We start from the raw sequence: 20,282 nt of genomic DNA, 5'->3' as shown, positions 1-20,282 counted from the left end.
AACTCGTTATGGGCACTACAAATTTATCGTAATGCCATTTGGATTAACCAACGCGCCAGCAGTATTTATGGACCTAATGAATAGGGTATGCCGTCCCTACTTAGCTCAGTTCATCATCGTCTTTATCGATGATATACTTATCTACTCCCGAAGTAAGGAAGAGCATAGCCAACACCTACGAAAAGTCCTAGAAACACTACGATCGGAGAAACTCTATGCGAAGTTCTCTAAATGCGAATTTTGGATTCGAAGAGTCGAATTTTTGGGCCACGTGGTTAGCGAGAAATGGATACACGTGGACCCCTCCAAAATCAAAGCCATCGAGAACTGGTCGGCACCAAAGACACCTACATAAATTCGTCTATTTCTAGGTCTCGCTGGCTACTATCGCAGATTTATAAAGAAGTTCTCTAGCATTGCGAAACCTCTTACTACATTAACCCAGAAAGGCATAGCCTTCGACTGGGAAGCAAAACAAGAGAAGGCGTTCCAAACACTGAAACATGCCTTGTGCACCGCACCGATACTATCCCTCCCCGAAGGGATAGAAGACTTCGTAGTGTATTGCGATGCGTCAAACCGAGGACTTGGTTGTGTTCTTATGCAGAGAGGGAGAGTTATTGCTTATGCCTCCCGACAGCTTAAGACACACGAAGTGAACTATACGACACACGATCTTGAGTTAGGAGCAGTAGTATTTGCTCTGAAGATCTGGAGACACTACTTATACGGAACAAAGAGCACTATTTTCACCGATCACAAGAGCCTTCAACACATTTTTGATCAGAAAGAACTCAACATGCGGCAACGACGATGGGTTGAGTTACTCAATGACAACCAATGCGAAATTCGTTATCATCCTGGCAAGGCCAACGTGGTAGCTGATGCCCTCAGTCGAAAGGAATACACTGGTCGGAGGGTCAGATCTCTGACTATGACTATCCATTCCCACTTATCCACCCAAATTAAAGAGGCACAAATGGAAGCTTTGCGACCTGAAAACGTGGCGGGTGAATCCCTGTGGGGAATGGAAAAGAATCTAGAAGTCAAGGGTGGCGGAGCATATTATCTTATGGACCGAATCTGGACGCCAAAACATGGCGGGTTTAGAGACGTAGTAATGACTGAGGCATACAACACGAGGTATTCCGTACACCCGGGTTTAGATAAGATGTATCTGGATCTTAAAAACTTGTACTGGTGGCCTAACATGAAAGCAGAAATTGCTACCTTCGTAAGTAAATGCCTTACTTGCGCTAAGGTTAAGGTCGAGTATCAGAAACCTTCAGGATTACTACAACAACCGGAGATATCAGAATGGAAATGGGAACGGATCACTATGGACTTCATAACTAAGTTGCCTAAGACGACGGGTGGACTCGATACCATATGGGTCATCATCGATAGGTTGACCAAATCCGCGCATTTCCTACCCATCAAGGAGACTGACAAAATGGAAAAGCTTACAAGAACTTACTTAAGGGAAGTAGTGCGACTGCATGGTGTTCCGATATCCATTATCTCCAACCGAGATAGTAGAGTCACTTCAAGATTCTGGCAGTCACTACAAGGTTCCCTGGGGACTAAGCTAGACATGAGTACAGCCTACCACCCACAAACAGACGGGCAGAGTGAGAGAACAATACAGACTTTAGAAGATATGCTGAGAGCCTGTGTGATTGACTTCGGAAAGGCATGGGATATCCATTTACCCCTTGTCGAATTTTCATACAACAATAGTTATCATACAAGCATAAAGGATGCTCCGTTCGAAGCCCTCTATGGTCGAAAGTGCAGATCCCCTCTGTGTTGGATTGAAGTTGGCGATACCCAATTAGCTAAAGGAAGAGTTCCTGAAAGCACTCTCACCGGTCCGGAAATCATACGAGAAACGACAGAGAAGATCGGTCAGATTCGTGAGCGATTGAAAGCCTCTAGAGACAGACAGAAAAGCTACGCTGACCAAAGGAAGAAACCTTTGGAATTCCAGGAAGGAGACCACGTCTTATTAAAAGTCTCACCGTGGAAGGGTTTAATACGCTTTGGAAAGCGTGGGAAACTAAATCCAAGATACATAGGGCCTCTCGAGATTCTTGCCAGAATCGGCCCTGTGGCTTACAAGATTAACCTACCGCACGAACTTAGTAACATCCATCCAACCTTCCACGTCTCAAACTTGAAAAAGTGTCTGTCCGACGAGACTCTTGTTATTCCACTCGACGAGATTGAGATCAACGAGAGCCTCAACTTTGTGGAAGAACCCGTAGAAATCATGGACCGAGAGGTCAAACAAACAAAACAAAGTCGCATACCCATCGTGAAGGTTCGCTGGAGCGCCAAGCGGGGACCTGAATTCACATGGGAACGCGAAGATCAGATGAAAAAAAAGTACCCTCATCTCTTTCATGTTCACTAGTATCTTTACTACTTTAAATTTCGGGACGAAATTCTCTCTAACGGGGGGATGATGTGACAACCCGATATTTCAACTCTTTGTAATGGCCTAATAGGTCAAGTATTGTAAATGTTTTTGAGTTAATAAAATTAACTTTGATAATAAAATATCCAAAAAGTTTCTATTTAAATTCTTCTATGTTTAAATATCCTTAAACCATGACCGTACGTAAAAAGAACGCCCAACTCCGACTTCGTATATTGAAGTTATGATTTTTCCAAGTTCAGCTTAGCAACAGATAGCTAAAAACTCGAATCGGAGATTGAGCGACATTTGGCCGGAATGACCTAAACGAGAATCGAAGGTCTCGACAATGGTATTTCAACGGTAAAAAGTCTGGCAAAAACCAACGTCAGATAAAGAAGTTATGAATTTTTAAAAGAAATTCCTTAATCGCGTCCTTTTAATAAATAAATAATAAAAATAATTTCGGAATTTGCCAACGGAATCTAAACGAAAGTTGTAGAGCGTAGTCTCACCTACGCGTGGATATAAAGACCATCAAAAACGGAGTTCGTATGAAGAAGATATGAATTTTTGAAGTTTATTAAATAAATTATATATTTATTTAATTAAAAATTCAAGCATAATCCGAAGAGGAGTCAGCGTCCTCATCCGAGGTACGCGCTGCGTACCCCTGTACGCCCTGCGTACCCAAGGAACTTGGTCTCAAATCGTCCACGTCGCCCTATGCGAGGCTACCGACCCGCCCGTCTGACCTGCTGTCCCATCCGACCCGGGAGACTGATCCGTCCTATCCGAAGCCGAGGCAGTCAAGGCTTCGGTCACGCATGACGTACGCGTACGCGCTGCGTACGAGCGTACGAGGCTTCTCAGGCCCCCCTATAAATAGCATGCGAGGGCTTCCGAGAAAAATGCTCATTTCTCTCCTTTCTTTCACGATATTGCCTTGTTTTCCGTGCCCGTTCAAACCCGAAGCTCTGGTCTTTTTGCTCAAGTCCCGAGGGTCGATTTTACTCCCGAGATTCCCGAGAATCGCGAGAAAAATCCGTTTCCCGAGACGAAACTCTGCCCGGTTTTCCATCTCGCTATCTCCAAACTTTCAAGTGAGTTCATACCCCTTAATTTACCTTTTTAAGGTTCTATAAATTCTTTTATATTCTTTCAAGGGGGGGATTACAAGTATAACACACGAGTATTATCGTGTGTTACATAAAGAACTCTTTTATATGCTTTTATATATCCAAATCACATGCGATTTACAAACTTTTAAGGAACTTTCATATATATATATATATATATATATATATATATATATATATATATATATATATATATATATATATATATATATATATATATATATATGTAACATATGTTAAATTAGCATTCTATCTTTTGAAATATAAATTTGTTGTAATGCATGTATAAACTAAACTTTCTTAGATTATACTTATCATTCTTAGACTCTACACCGAAAATCTATGCTTTCATAATAATGATTCCTTTTCTTGGTATTTTTAAACAAACGAGACATACTTTTAGAAAACTATAATAGGTATAGTTTTACGAACAAATTTCTAACTCTTATGTACTAGAAACATGAATTTCAAGAAGTCACTTTCGTATACAAGAACAAACGTATCATTTTAACAAGTAGATCTGCTTTTATACCATGGTTTTGTGAGACACTAACTTCATGTACGTTCGAGTACACATTTCAAGTCCTGTATTATATACCAGAATCCCTTGAAGGGGGGGCATGGTGTTTGTGTATAGATCTATACGGGCTTGACAACCCGCGCCCTGACTGTTAGCTGCAGTCCACCGTTTGGGGTGACAAACGTCATAACATGCCAACGCCTGAAGAACGTTGTGTATAGGCATTCCGAGTCAATAGTATGGTTATAAAACTCACATGGGGTATTAAAAATGCATTGATTTACAAGGTTTTCAAACACATTGTTTGTTTTACACTTACATACATTTTTAGAAACAAACATTGGTCTTGAGTAAAGACTACTTTTATACTAGTAGAGAATATAGGATTTTCTAAACACAAACAAACAAAGAAAAAACATTTCATATCATACAAACATTGTCACTTAAATACTTATGAAACTCACCAGCTTAAATGCTGATCTACTCTTTCAAAATTTCTTGTATGTCCCACGAAATCAGTAATTTTAGGTATTCATTACGCTTTTGATGTAGGGATGCTGCGGCGCCAGTTTAATCTCGTATTTTGACATCATATTGTAATTGGTTTTGAACATGTAACTTTTGACAAATGTAAACTTTCAATTATATATATATATATGTATATATATATATATATATATATATATATATATATATATATATATATATATGATGGTTGTATTGCTTTCTTTACTATGTGTATATATATATATATATATATATATATATGATGGTTGTATTGCTTTCTTTACTATGTATTCATTTGTTACGCTACCACATGAAGTCATCCACCCCCGAACGTTTCCGCCGTTCAGGTTTGGGGGTGTGACAGCAGATACGATGCCACGAGGAGAAGCCTTAAGGATGTCATGGGAAGAGTTCTTGGAACAGTTGAAAATGCAGTACTGCTCAGAGATAGATCTAATAGACTTAAACAACGAGTTTCAGAACCTGAAGAAAGGGAAGATGAGTGTTGATGAGTATGCCACCGCATTCACCAAGAGGATGAAGCTATTCCCCTACTTGGTGCCTACTGAACTCTCCAAGATTGATAGGTTTGCTAACGGATTACCCACTAACTTTGGCCCAATGGTCAAAATGGCAACTACCTTGAAAACAGTTGTTAGGGTAGATAAGAATGTAGAGGCCCAGATAAGGGAAAAGGGTCTAGAAAAAGATAAGGCAGGAGAGAAGCGGAAGTTTGAAGGATCTTCAAGGTCCAACAAGGAGAGAAAATTATCGAAGCTTGGAGGAGGAGGTGAAGCAAGATGGTGTGATAAATGCAAGAAGAAACACTTTGGAAAATGCGGCGAAGAGGTGACATGTTTCAAGTGTGGAAAGTCTGGGCATTATGCCAATGAGTGTACATCCAACAAGAGGTTGTGTTATGATTGTAAAGAAGGGGGGCATCTTTCAAGGAATTGCCCAAAGAAAAATAAAGTAGCAAGACCAGAAACGCCACCGAGGCCAAGGGCATTCCACATGATCCTCGACGAAGCAGAAAACAATGCGAGGAACCAAGGATGAGGAATTCATACCCGAAGATCAAGCTATGAGGTAGCCAAAGAGATAGAACCATATGATGTAGCTTATTATAGGCATAGTCTAGGGTGAACTTGAACACCTATGTAATAGTTTCAAGAAATAATAAAATCTTCGTTTTGTTATCTGGTGTGTTAAACTGTTATGTGATTTTTTTGAATGGTGACTTGGAAAACTGCGAGACAATACTTGGGATGAGTATGAGTAGGTGTGAAAGGTAGTAGATGCATATACTACCGGAAGCACAGGACTCACGCTTGGATCAGGGAAAGTCACAAGGTTACCAAGAAGCTAGTAATTGATTTCATTTTATCCAAGTATGTCGTTACCATTGTTTCGGTAATGACTAAGAAAATTGTTGTTATCCTGACCCTAGTGGTCATATCACATTGAGTCCGACTACGATGAGTAGGTTACGTGGTTCAGAGAACCAAGTTTGATGTAGCGTCCGACTTAAACCAAACGATTGAAATCAAAGCGATCAATAGAAGTATCGCGCTCGTTGTTAAAAAAAGTTGGTAGCTAGAAATGCTACATGTTAAAATGTGATTATATCACATTAGACCAAGAAGGAAGGCATATTTCATTCCGGAATTTGACTCTAAGAGACTTGAGTCTAAGTGTTGTTACGTACGATAATAGGTCATTAGAATATGACACCTCGATCAATTGTAGCAATCAAATTAACTTATTTGAAGAAGAAGAAGAAGGTGTCTTTGATAAAGAATGAGCTTGTGACACGAAGGTCATGATTGAAAGTCTAACGAGCAGGTGCTAGACCAAGCACCGCCTGCAATCAAGGAGTCCAAGAGTTAGATACCCGTTCGAAGCAACATAGAAGTTACAGTTATTACCTAGGATGAAGAGATAACGTATGGAGTCATTATACTGCCCTGTTTCGTTGATGATTCCGGGACGTAATCATCCTAAGGGGGAGATAATTGTAACGCCCGTAGATCCGGGCTACTCAATTTAGAGATAATAGGGGTCGAAAATGACTTTTCTACAAAATATTATTTAGAATAAATAATTTGAACCAAGTTTTAGTATATGTCACAAGGTTTCCGTACATATAAAGAACGCCGAAATCCGAGTTATAACGAAGAAGTTATGACCCGTCGAAGTTTCGCGACGGAACCGGCACGACACCGGGAAGCGTAGAAAGTGAATTTACGATAGAGTGAGATTTAGCCTTAGTGATCTAAACTAAATTCGTAGAATATGTTAAACCGAGAAAATCCATAAAATGCACGCCCAAATCTGAGTTCGTATGAAGAAGTTATGATTTTTCTAAGATTCGGCTTAGTAGTGTACAGCCCGAAACTCGAATTTTAGTTGGAGTGGTTTTTGGCTTATGCGACCTAAATGAGAGTTGAATATCTCATTAATAGGAACTCAACGGTAAAAAGACAGACGGAAACGGAGTCCGTATGAAGGAGTTACGAATTCTTCGCGGTCATTTAACAGTCTAAACGCCTCGTACTATTAAATTTAAGATCGGTCGAGAATTAGCCGACGGAGTCAAAATGAAAGTTGTAGATATTATTTTTACCTACGCGTGGATATAAATAACGTCAAAAATGGAGGTCGTATGTGAAAGTTACGGATTTTAGAAGTCGGAAGTGTGCTGTGCGAAAATGGGTGATGTGGCACAATCTTGGCCATTGTTTTCTCCCCAAGTCTTGCCACTAGATGGTGACATGTGGCACCAAGTTCAGCTATTTTCACCCTATAAATACCACCTCTCGCACCCTCATTTTCTTCACACCTTTCCCATTCTTTCTTCTCTTTACTCTCTCTCTAGAACCTCTTTCTAGCCCCGAAATCCCCCGAAAAGCCTAGGGAACCTCCCTAGCACGAGGCGGAACCCCTGGAGTGCTCGACGACTCCGAGAAGAAAAGCTTTTCGGCTCGGAAACGCTGCTCCAAGCAAAGCTTGGTTTTCTATAAAACCCGCTGTAAGTGAGCGACGCCTACGCTATTTTTAATATAGTTTTTATTTAATTATATTAACGTTATTAAGAACATATAATAAATACTTGGGCTATTATTATGGGTTATATAAGTATTTTTTAACGCTTATATAATAGTAATAATAGCTAGACTATTAATTAGTATCGGCGAATAATAGACTAAAATCTATTGGTGATAATACTAGGTTTCGTCGAAGGAAATTATTTTAAAGTAAACGAAGCGCTGTCCGAGTACCGAGTCACCACCTTCTCAGGTGAGTGCATGGTCCCTTTCATATTACACATAGATATGAAGTATTTATTATATAATTTACGTGTTGTGAGTGCATAGTCCCTTTCATCTTACACATAGATATGAATTATTTTAATATAAATTACGTGCTATGTGTACATATTGTCTGAATACTTGCTGTCTATGCTGAGTGAAAGATTTTTATACATGTTTTAAATTATTTAAACTGTATACGTATTTTATATCTACAAAACATGTTGCGAAAAACATGGGTATATGAAATAGTTGTGTTGTGATAACACGATGGGAGACATCAGTGTTGTCAGTGATCCAGTCATGTAGTGGAGTATAGATGACGACTATGGACGATACTAGACGGTCCAGTGGAACGATAGCAGTTTTGTAACATGTAGGTATTTTTGAACTAGGTGCTTATTAGGTATTTTTGAACTGAGTGTGTTCACTACGTATCTTTGAACTGAGTGTGTTCACTAGGTATTTTGAACTAAGTGTGTTCACTAGTTACTTTTGAACTACGTGTTTACCAGATGTTTCGGACTACGTGTTCACCAGATATGTTCTATAAGCCTTGGTAATGATGGACTTCGTGTCGATTCCATGGGATGATCCTTAGGACTAAATAAACGAGGAATAGCTGATTCTTAGGGTAGATCCTTAAGACTAAAGAAGATAATGGGGATGGGTAATTGGGTTGATTGTTTGATTGTTTAAACATAATAATTATATTATTGTAGGTTGAAAACCCTATGTACTCACAAGGTTTCCCAACCTGACCCACTCAATTTATTTATATCACAGGTGTTGATACGAAGTCACTTTACACTGAGAGATTTAAAGAGATGTAGATCACTAGTGTAAGTAAATGTAAGTTGTGTTTATGCTTATGTTCCTGTATTGACGATGACATCCCAAACGTTTTAAAATGAATAAAGTACGTTTCTTCGGAAATGTTTTAATAATGTATTTATCATGTTTTTCTCGGAACAAATTCCGCAACATTTTTATTAAAAGAAGAACTCTGATTTTTATAAAGCATAAACAAAAATCGGTCTTTTATAGCCGTGAAAATGGGGATGTCACAGCATTGTATGTTGGAAAGTGTTTGACTTGCTCAATAGTCAAAGCTGAACATCAAAAACCATCCGGCTTATTGCAACAGCAGTGAAATTCCCCAATGGAAATGGGACCAGATATCCATGGATTTCATTACCAAACTTCCTAGAACTTCAGAAGGTCACGATTCAATTTGGGTCATAGTGGATCGATTGACAAAATCTGCTCACTTTCTCCCTATTCGGGAAGACTTCAAGATGGAAAAATTGGCCCAAATCTACATTGACAAAATTGTTGCTCTGCATGGTGTACCCATATCTATCATTTCTGATAGAGATAGTCATTTTACATCATGATTTTGGTGGATGTTACAGAAGGCACTAGGAACCCAGATAAATTTGAGCACAACTTACCACCCTCAGACAGATGGGCAGATGGAGAGAACAATACAAACATTGGAAGATATGCTACGGGCGTTTGTTATTGAATTCAAAGGAAATTGGGATACTCATTTGCTTCAAATCGAGTTTTCCTACAATAACAGTTACCACACGAGTATCCAATGTGCTCCGTATGAAGCATTGTATGGACACAAGTGTCGTTCTCCATTGTGTTGGACAAAAATCGGAGATAGGCAATTGTTTAGACTCGACCTTATTTAAGAAACAACTGACAAGATTGCTATCATCAGAGATAGGCTTAAAGCCGCCAGAGATCGTCAGAAAAGTTATGCGGATAATCCTCGAAAACCATTAGAATTCCAAGTTGGAGACAAGGTACTGTTAAAGGTGTCGCCTTGGAAAGGGCTTGTACATTTTGGTAAGAATGGAAAACTAAGCCCAAAATATGTTGGACCTTTTGAGATCACTGAAAGGATCGGTCTGGTGGCATATAAACTCCAATTGCCCCAAGAGTTAAGCGCCATTCACGACACATTCCACGTCTCCAATCTTAAGAAATGTTTAGCCGACGATGCATTGAGAGTACCTCTGGAGGAAATTAAGATCAACGGTAAGCTAAACTTTGCTGAGGATCCGATAGAAATCCTTGATAGGGAGGTGAAACAACTTAAGTAGAGTAAGATTCCGATTGTGAAAGTTCGAACTCAAAATGCGGGTCGGAGTACACCTTGGAGCGTGAGGACTTCATGAAGGAAAAGTATCCACAACTTTTGCATACGATGAAAAATGATGACATAGAATGAATTTTGGGATGAAATTCTTTTTGAGTAGGGGATACTGTGACAACTGTCAAATTCAGGTCAATCTCGGACTCATGCATCTTTTTATAAAAAAACCATATATGCACAACATGCCATGTCCTAGTAGTATAAATTAGGTCAAAATCTTGCATAAACTAGGATCTAACTAAAATCTAGGACTTGTATACTTGACCCTTACGATTCTAGTAAGTTGTCTAGCTACCGTAGGAAATACCAATACCCGAATTAGAATAAACTCCAAACATTTGTTACAATTGAAAAAGAGTATAAAACCTTAAAAATAAATTAAAATCTTCTAATTTCATTTCAATATGATGCTGAATATTTAACAAAGTTCCAAAAACTCTAAAAAGCCCAAACATCCAAATTTATAAAATTTAAAACCTAAAAACTCTATAAGACTTGTTTTGAACCTCCTAATATCAAATTTAAAGAATCAAATTATGGGATATAATCAAAGACATAAAAATTTAATTATCAAACATTAATCATAATTTATTAGTTAAAAACAACATTTTTTAAATAAATCAAGAATTACATAAAGAAACATTTTTATAAAAATTTAGGTTTTATAAAAAAAATTGAATGAAAAGTTTATAAACATAAATTAGGAGGGAGAAGACCTCTCTCATCTACCCAAAATCCGGCCCCCTCTCTCCAAGGCTCCCTTTTTCCCAAAAATCTCAATCATATTATTCTTCTCTTACACTTCAACTTCCCCTTCATTCTCTCTCTCACACTCCACACTTTACAACACTCAAAGTCTCTCTTTCTCTCTCCAAACCCACGAAATTCTCTAGCCAAGAACACCTCTCAACCTTCAAATCTTCATCTTCTAAGGTTGTTCTTCAAGGTAATCACGAAAATCCTTCATCTTCCCTCACTTATCTTTCTTATTTTAAAGGTTTTTCTTGTACTTCTCATTCTTCTACACCATTCTTTATGAACATTCATGAACATATCCATGAATGTTGAGTTTGATGATGATGGTGGTAGGGTTTCACCCAAGAACAACATGCATGTTGTTTAATGGTGAAATCCAATGACCAAAACCTATGTCAAACCCTAAAATACGGATTCTTACAAGTTTTAAAGGTTCATATACCTTATCCATTCAAGTATTTCTTTGAAAACATCACTATGACCAACATATGTCCATGCATGGTCTTCAAACCGTGAAGCATGTGATGAACACCATGCTAAAGAGCTTGATGATCAAAGTACATTGTTAATAGTGCATGTAAATGATTTTATTTATATAAAAATCTAAAATTCCTTTTCAGTTTGAAATAAAATTTCTCTAGATTCTCAGTAAGATGATATGAATATCTTGAAAATTCCAAGAGTTTTTATCATTTCCTTGATTTATTAAAATTGTTACAAGAAAACAAGGGCTTAAATCCTATAAAATACTTTCTGAGGTCTATAACTCCTAGATAAATTCGTGGATGACCAATAAAGTAAATGATGGCACCTCATTAAGTTTCATCGATTTTTGTTGCTGTTTAGTATGACTTTTGATATTCTTTTTGTATATCCCCAATAAATCATAAATCCACTTTACAGAATGTGAAAATAATATATGATAATTTTCGTAGCTTCTAATAGAGGTACAAGACTTAGAAAAATATTTTAAGAACTTTTTCATAAAGCATTCCTATTTTTCCTCGATTTTTGTATTTATAATGAACCAAAAACAAATAAAATAGTCCTGCTAATCTAAAATTCACGAAAATTTACCAGAACACCTTATAATACATTAGAATGCTACATAAACCGTTTTAAGATTTTTTTAATACTGTATGCTATTTTTTTCCTATTTTCCCAAGATTAAATACACTTAAACCCATTTCTTATTATAATAAATGCACAAAAATCATAAAATCGGGTTAAACAGTTTAGAAATCCATTTTTATATTTTTTCCAGCTTAATAATTAATAACAGTAATATATAAAGTTTGGGTAATTTTGGAAACTGTTTGCTATTTATTTCATATTTTATTATAATAAATACATAAAAATTAGAAAATCGGGTTAAACAGTTTAGAAATACATATTTATATTTTTTCTAGATTAATAATGTTTAATAATAGAAATATAAAAAGTTTGGGTAATTTTGGAAACTTTTTGCTATTTATTTAATTTTTTATTATAATAAATGCACAAAAATCATAAAATCGGGTTAAATAGCTTATAAATCCATGTTTATATTTTTCTCAGATTAATAATGTTTAATAACAGTAATATAAAAAGTTTGGGTAATTTTGGAAACTGTTTGCTTTTTATTTAATTTTTTATTATAATAAATGCTGAAAAATCATAAAATCGGGGTAAAAAGTTTAGAAATCCATTTTTATATTTTTCCCAGCTTACGTATGTCTAGTGGAAGTGTTATAAAAGTTGTTGGGAATTTTTATCTCTTTGATGCTATTTTTCATGAATTTATATTGTTATGAAGGCTTAAAAATTTGGAAAACTAGTTAATCACATCAAAAATTCAAGGGAAATTTTTTGCAAAACATCTACTGTATTTATAATGAAAATACAAGATTTGATAATTTTTGGAAACTGTTTGATAAAATTTTACATTTTTAGGAGTTTAAAACATCTTAAAATGTGTTGAAATACTCTTAATTAATATTACAAAAAAAAAAAAACGGAAAATTAATATCCAAAATTGTCTTAACCACATGAGTTATAAACTTTCATAATTTCAGAATAATTGTAACCAATTAATATAAAACCAATATTAGAACAAAAAAAATTGGCACTTCTCTATATGTAGAGTTTAGTATATTAGCATTAGATTTCGACATGGAAACTCACTAGTGTGTGTTTGATGTCGTAGGGTCCTGGTAGTAAGGCGTTGGTGTATTCCGAAGCACCACTTGTACCTACTTGAAACATTGTGAGTATTCACACACTCCCCTATTTTCAGTTTTTATGTTTTCGGGTGGAAAAACATGTCCCAGAAAACTATTATTTGTTTGTTGTATTTAAATTGATCTGTATCAAACATGATTGCTATTTTATTGCTATATCTCTCTATGTATGTCTATGTAACACGGAACATGACAACTTATCGTCTTAAGGCCCTTCCTTTACATTTTACTCTAACCATTAACTCTTTGAGCCAATGGTCATTGTGGATAACGCTATTAGGAATTGACAACTCCTCACCTGTCCGATTGCTGGAGTGCATGATACCATATAATTTATGGAACGATAATCATAGATCTTGATAGGGATTCAGTCATAGGCTTGGTTGAGAACTCATTGTTTGCTCATATACATACAAACTTGTTATTATTTAGGGCAATAAACTCGTTTATCAATTATAGCAATCAACTTTGTTTCTCATTATAGCAATGAACTTGGTTTCTAATTAAAGCAATGTAATTTTATTTATGGAAAGTCTTATACCAAATCTTGATTTTATAAACTTGTGAACTCACCAATTATTTTCATAGTTGACACTCGTTTTACATGCTTTTTTAGGAAATAATTAGTAAGTGGATATAAAGATCCATCATCATAGAGCATGATGCATCGTGTGGAAGTTATTTTATGAAGTTGAACAATGTCATTTTGGAAAACTTGTACATTTTTTTGTTTAAACTATGGGTTGTAAACTTTTAAATATTGCTATGGTGATGTATCTTTATCTTTTGCAATGAAACCTTTATCGCTATCATATCTTGCGTTTCCGCTTTAGCGGGGTGTGACATCTTCCTACCCAACTGATTCCCCACTTGTTGTTTAAACTCTTTGAATTTATCAAAGGTTTCTAACTTATGCTTGATTAAATAGATATAGCCATATCTACTGTAATCATCAGTAAAAGTAACATAGAAGTGGTTAGCATCCCTTGTGGCGGTTTTGTAGGGCCCACACACATTGGTGTGTATGAGATCCAACAAACCCTCACTCCTTTCACAATTACCAGTGAAGGGTGATTTATTCATCTTTCCAAGCAAACAAGATTTTCAAGTGTCATCCGACTTTAAGTCGAACAACCACAAGACTCCAACCTTTTGGTGTTGGCCTATGCGCTTCTTGTTGACATGTCCAAGACGACAATGCCATAAGGATGCCTTATTTAAACTATTAGACGAATCAATGTGCAACATATATATTTCCTAAGTTGTCTACAACCATCACATTTTTATATACACCATTACAAGGTAATGCTTTAAAATAAAAACATTAATATCACCAATTACATTATCAAATGAAAAAGTAAAACCTTGTTTGTACAAACCATGAAAAGAAATAATATTTCTCGCCATATCAAACAAGTAGCAACAATTATTCAAATCTATTTTAACCAACTACTAGGCAATGAAGAATAAACTCCAATCTTGGTGACAAGTGAGACTTTCCTATTCCCCATTATCAAGTTTATCTTCTTGTTCTCCAGATCCTTACTTCTTTTTAGTCCCTGCACATTAGAAGAAATGTAAAATCCATAGCCTGTATCAAGGATCCAAGCGTTAGCATGTGATGAGTTTTTAGATAGAATAATGTAAATACCTGCATGGGTGGGTTTAACCTTCCCATCCTTGACATCCTGTAAGTATTTGGGGCAGCTTCGCTTCTAGTGCCCTTTTTCATGACAATAGAAACACTCTGCTTCCTTAGGAATGGTCGAGGCAGTAGCAGAACCACCTTTGGTTCCACTTGTAGAGGATCCATCAAGAGACTTTCCCTTGCGGCTCTTAGAAGGAGCCTTCCTCTTCATCCCTTTTCCTTTACCAATTTCCAGAACAAGGGCAGTAGTTGTAGGAGTGGTTACAATAGATTTTCCTCTGAGACCACTTTCAACAGTCGTTAAAAGGCCTTGAAGTTTTCTCAAAGTGACCTCCTCCTTGTTTATATGATAAGTCACATGAAACTGATCATAAAAGGGAGGTAAAGAGTGTAGAAAAATATCTATGGCCAACTCTTCATCGGAGTTAATATTCAATTTGAGCAAGCAGTCTACAAACCTTTGCATTTTCTCCAAGTGGGCCATGATGGGTTCACCATCCTTCATCTTTGTTGTGATTATGGAGCAGATGATTTCATACCTTTCTTGACGAGCACTCTGATGGTATCTTTCCATCAGGTCTTGGTACATCTCAAAAGGTTAGAAGTCCTCATAGGACTTTTGGAGTTTAGCTAATATAGTAGCAAGCATGATACAAGCTACCTTGGTGACATCCTTCTTATGTGCCCTAAACTCAGCAATCTCCTGAGGAGTAGCAGAAGACTCATCAATTTCCTTTAGCTCCTTGTTGAGGACATAGAAGCAGTGTTAGAAGACATCTGAAAAAGAAAAGAACAAAGTTTAGATTAGATAAGAATCATTAATATAACACCCAAATGAAATCTTAAGGCTAGGACCTAACACAATATTGTACAATTTGGAAGAAGGATGTTGTAATCCAACTTGCAACATATTTGAAGGTAGGTAAATGACGATTTAACAATTTCCACCATGAGAAAAGAAATTGACTATTAAGTTTTAATTGCATTGAAATTCCTAGATCCTTTGAGATTCACTGAACTTTTGAATGGTCTGTTTAAATTTTGATTATGCCCTTCAGGTTTGTGACTGGGATACCGAGGATCACAAGCAAGGTATGAATAACCATGAATATGTACTTGGTACTCTTAATGTCAATTATCACCTTAATCAATGTGTCAGTTAACCACGTACGCTCCATTGACCTTGTGATAAACATAAAGCTACCCTTTTCCACCCTTACTAGTCCAAGTTAATTTGCCAGTTAACCACACACGCTCCATCGATGACTTGGGAAGGTGCAAAGCGATATTTCATGGATTAGCATCAATTTCACATTTTCCTAAAGTAACTAAGATTGGGAATTTATAAAAGGGTTAGTTACTCTATAATTGTCATTATACTTTTAATGAGAATTGATGTCTTATCCAACCCGTTCAGCTAAAGACCCTCCACCAGTCAAGGAAGTGGAGGGTGAGAGTGGACACCCATTAAACCACCATTTTATAGGCACTAACCTTATACCCCCTTTATCCACCGGCTTCGTGAATGAGACCTACTAAAGGTAAGACTGACTTGTCTTATACATATATATAATTATTAAACCTATAATATTATAATAGTATAAGAGTTGAATTTTAACTTTTAAAATTCTAAGTTTTGGAATTAAAGTATTCATAAGTGTAACTTTACAAATTCCAAAACTTGAGGACTAGTTTTGAAACTCGTCAAAACTTTTCATTTCCATAACTTATGAGTTTAATGAATTTTTAAAGAAAAGAATTTTGGTTTTCCATAACTTGAGGACAAGTTATGGAGTCCATTAAAAAGCATTTAGATCAACAATTAAACTAACACGAAGTGTCAAATAGTATCTATGATCTAGTTAAACTCATAAGCAAAGATAATTCACATCAACAATTTTCAAGAAATTGGCAAATCATATAAACTAATACAAATCTTGAAGCTTTGAAAATTATTGTTTAATTGGAAAAGCATGATCATTACCTTATGAAAAAATAGATTTCATTGTTCAAAAACACAGTTTGGGGTAATGATCCTAATCCAATTTCTGGCCAAATGTCAAAAATCTGCCTACTGGAGCACCAACTCGGCGAGTACATGATTTGGTCTTGTCGAGTTGGTCATTTTCTGAGTGGACTCGGCGAGTTCACTGGACAGAAGGTAGAAATTCGATTTTTTCAACTTTGAAAACCAATAAACATTGAGTATAACAAAAACAATCGTAGGCTTTGATACCACTTATGAGTTTTTCGGTACTCAAACAACCTTAAGGTGCACATACAACCCTAAAAGCTTGAGATCTATGTTTTCTCTAATTATACATACAACTTGATTTTCTAAAGCATTATGGTAACTAGCATACACAACATGGGTACTTGTATAACAAAAACTAGTTGGATGACATACCTTTTTTTGTAGCTTGTAACCTTGGACCTTTAAGAGCCTAGCACCCCAAATGTGATGCCTCAAATGCTTCACACAACACCACCACCATTGGAGGACTTGAGAGATAATGTCTGCACCAAATTTGGCTATAGATCTTCCAAAGAACAGTTAGGTACCAATTTTAGGAGATTAGGGTCTTCTTATATAGTGTGGCAAAACTAGGGTTACACCATGTAAACACTAATGTTCATGACCATCCATATTCCTTAGGCTCCATGGGTTTAAACCTCCATGGACTATCCATGGGTTGTCACATTGGTTTCGCCCAACCTAATGAACTATGTATCATTGGCTCACATTATAAGAATCATTGATTTACACAATCAATCCCTATATATTTAATTAGTCTCTTTTGATCACAAAAGTAATTCCAAATTAATTCTTGATCGATACTAATTAAATAAAATTATTTCATATTAATATATCAGAACTTATAATATATTAAGAAATCATAAATAACCTCTTCTCAAATGTTCATCCTTCAGATTGTTCTGGTGCCATGCAACCCAAATGGACCATGCTACTCTCGGGTTAAGTACATACCAAATACAGTTATGGACTTAGACACATTATCTAACACAAGGTACTTTCATTCACCAAGAAAAGTATAATTTCGAACTACTCAAGAAGTATTCAATTGACAACTATGCATCACCGAAAGTTCGTATGTCCTTTGAGGCAAATATTTATGCAAATCTATCCAGAGTATGAGTAGATCAAAATACTTACGAAGAATGATTGGATCCCTTCTATACCTTAATACAAGTAGGCCAACTCGAAGGTTTCACATCTTATTACTATTAAATAAATCCTTTGATATCATTAAGGAACAACATCCTTTGGTTTATGGTATCTGATTGGAAATGACTTTAGAATTCAATCTTGCACCAGTTCTAATCATTCTGGATGAAAACTTGATCGAAAAAGCACATATAGAGGATGCCAATTCCTTGGAGGATGACTTGTGAGTTGGTCCTCAAAGAATCAAAAGTGTGTATTTCTCTCTCTCTCTCTCTCTCTCTCTCTCTCTCTCTCTCCCCCTCCCCCTCTCCATCATTTGCTGCAAGTTGCTACTCTCAAGTCCTCTGGATAATGTAATAATTTTTTGAGTATGGATATTGTATGTTAAAGGTACCAATCTACTGTAATTGAAAGGATGTTATTTCCATATCTCATAATCTAATTTAACACTCTTTAACCAAACATATTTATATTTGATATCACTTTTTAAAAGGTAAAATCTTGAAAGGAAACATGTTGAAAGGAAACCTCGAAATTATTTTCATTCCCATAACAGAACTCGTAACCAATTCTAATAATTTTTAAAAAGAGTGTTAGGGAGGCTGAATCCAATATAACACTCTTTAACACTCTTTAACCAAATTATTTTAATTGGTTACGAATGGTAGAATCTTCAGATAGAGAGAGATATTAAGTTATGATATTAAGGCTAGGATTCAGCATCCCTAACATGCGAAGAAAATTATTAAATGTGGTTTCGAATTGGTTATGAATATCAATATTTTGGTTAAAGAGTGTTAAATTCATTACGAATTCTATTATGGGAACAAAAATAATTTTGATCACATTTTAGAACATTTATCTAAGCCACCTCCTACATCGACTCCTACAAGGGAACCGTCAATCACCTGTCAAGATTTTGAAAAATCCCTTTATAAGTTTCTTTCTGAATCTTTCTCTCATCATTACCTCAAGCATCTTGAGGACTTCCAAACACCTATCACTACCATCATCATCAATCTTTCCAAGGAGATTTCTACTACAAGGCATCAGTCAAAGAAACTTTTGACACCACCTTTATTAACTTGGGTAAGCAACATGGAGAAGAAATTGAACAATTACATAAAAATATGTCACTATTAGACCAACATTCTGATAATTATGAGTAGCTATTCCAAAATCTCAAATAATGTCAAACAATTGACCTGATGGGCCATCCATCATGAAAGGGGGAGAAGAAGAAGCAACCCACAACTCCCCTAAAAAAATACATCTACCTACCCTTAGAAGGGTTCTTGAAAAATTCTAATAAGAATAAGATCCCAAAAGGAACAATCATCCATACTCTCTTGGATGATGATGGTAATCCAAAGACCTCTGAGAATAAAACTCATAATCCGCCGAAGTCTCCTCCAAAAGCTTCTAGACCTACACATTCATCACCAAAATATCGAGTTAAACTCCTCCAAGTGACCTCAAAAATAAAAAGATCGAGAAAAAATAAATCCCTTAGTTAAAGCCTATTTTCCAAGAAGATGAAATTGATTAAAAAAAATAAAGAAACAACTAATAGATCAAGAACACCAGGGTCGTTTGATTTCAACTCTTCTACAAAGAAGAGTTGAACAAAGAGAAAGTTGTTGTTCCTTCTTTGGATAAAAGTTTAGAATAAGAACTTAATATTACTCATATGATATGTAGAGGACAAAAGAACTATAATGCTATCTCATAGAAGCATACTTCCTAATTTCCTACCCTATCGACCTTTTTTGTATTGAAAAAGAACTGAACTAAAGAACCCCTTCGAAAGAAAAATCCAAAGTAGCTCTCATTCATGTCAAAACTTATCTTCAAAGAATAACTTTTGATTTTGCATCAATAGAATTTCAGATAAACTCTATGATTCCTTTGTCACACTTTCAAGAGATGGACTTTAGTCTTGAAGGAACCAAAGATTGTGAATTTAGAATAATAGAATCTCCTAAACTAGGAATCATTTACTGTATTGAAGAATGTAACACCCACAAAATTCAAGCCAATTTAAAACTTTTCAAAACATTTTAAAACCAACAGTTATTACAAATTTGTTTTCGAAATACTCTATATCAGAAGATTCTTAGAAACATAAACCAAAACTTGAGGAGCTGTACGATTACGCCTTCTCCTTGCCACGATCCCCTGATATACCTGAAACAATAAACTAAAACTTTATGCCCGAAAGCTTATTGAGTTCCCCTAAAATACCCATACCCACAACAGTACACATATAATCATAAACAACATACTATGGGTGTAGTCAACCACCGGGTTGGAATACCCCAGGCCCTCAACCATCTGGTTGGAATGCCAACATACTATGGGTCCAATCATCCTTGGGATGGAATACCCCAGGCCCACAACCAAAAG

This window comes from Lactuca saligna, chromosome 6 (genome assembly GCF_052625555.1).
Source record: "Lactuca saligna cultivar CGN05327 chromosome 6, ASM5262555v1, whole genome shotgun sequence".
NCBI lineage: Eukaryota > Viridiplantae > Streptophyta > Magnoliopsida > Asterales > Asteraceae > Lactuca > Lactuca saligna.
This window is presented reverse-complemented; position numbering follows the sequence as displayed.